The sequence below is a fragment of the Aptenodytes forsteri genome, unplaced genomic scaffold, assembly GCF_000699145.1.
Source record: "Aptenodytes forsteri isolate BGI_AS27 unplaced genomic scaffold, ASM69914v1 Scaffold308, whole genome shotgun sequence".
Lineage (NCBI taxonomy): Eukaryota > Metazoa > Chordata > Aves > Sphenisciformes > Spheniscidae > Aptenodytes > Aptenodytes forsteri.
Window position 1 is genome coordinate 361,884 of NW_008795475.1, and position 1,261 is coordinate 363,144.

A 1,261-nucleotide genomic window follows, 5' to 3' on the forward strand; every position below is an offset into this window, starting at 1 on the left:
CGGGGGCCGCTAGCCCGTGGGGCGACTAGCCATGGGGAGTGCTAGCCATGGCTGTGTTACTTACCCACAGGGGCCATGGGTGTATTACCCATGGGGGGGCTACTAGCCACAGACCACTAGCCATGGGGGTGCTACTCATGGGGGGCTGCTATCTATGGGGGTTACTACCTGTGGGGCTAGTAGCACAGGGACAGCTAGCCACGGGAGCCGTTAGGCCCCAGTCTGTGCAGGCGTTTGGCCCGTGTGAGCAGTGGGACCCGCTTTGCTACCCAGAGCATCCCAGGGCTGTGCCCACCGGGGTCTCCCCGCGGTCTCTCCATCTTCCCGCACACGTGGGAGCCGCTTTGTTGCTGTCAGGGGCTGGGGGATGCAGCTGATCATCCGCTGCTGGAGCGAGGGGGCTCCCGCACCTCGGCCACGGTGTGAACTTGACCGGGGCCAGGGCCGCCTGCTCGGGGGGGCAGCTTTGTCCAGACTCAGGGAGGAAGGAAGGTCCATCCTCCCCAGACAGCTGCTGAAAAGAAAGAGGTTTTTTTCCCAGCTGAAGAGCTGATGTAGCCCGGTGGATCGTCCGGCTGTGGGCAGGCAGGTAAAGGTGGGCACCAGAATGGTGCGGGGATGTGGGGAAATTGCAGCACGGCTCTTCCCTGTTCGCACGTCACCCAGGTCACCGATGGCTTGGAGCAAGACAGGGGGATGGCAGGGACACCCGGGCTGCCGAGGGCAGCTCTGCGGGGAAGGCCAAAAGAAGAGATGTTTCCCAAGGAACCGCCGAAGGGCCTTGGCCAAGCTGCCCCCGTGTCTGCCGTGGGAACGTGGCACAGTGGCTGTGCGCGAGGCTCAGTGCTCACCCCCTTGGATGCCCACGCTGCCACCGGCAGCAGCTGTGGTGGGGTTCGGGGTGGGCTCCGTGAGGCTCTCTGGGCAGATTTTCTGAGTTGGAAAGCAGGGAGCCTGCCCTCGGAGCGAGGTAAAACATCAAGGCAGCGGCTTTGCTCCAGCCCAAGTTGGTATTAGGGCACCCAAGTTGAGGTGGGCATCGCGAAGCCCATGGCTGCGAGGCAGGGGCTGCCAGGCAGCGGAGATGCCCGGAGCATCTTCCCCCCCAACACCAACTTTTGCAGGGCTCCCTGTGATGTCTGAAGGCAACAGGAGAATTTACGACGTGCATTTTAATTTACAACATGCATTTTAACCCCGTGACTGGTGGCTGAAGCGCCTGCCGGGGTGGGCGGGAGGCTCGCCGCGCCGGCAGGAGCCG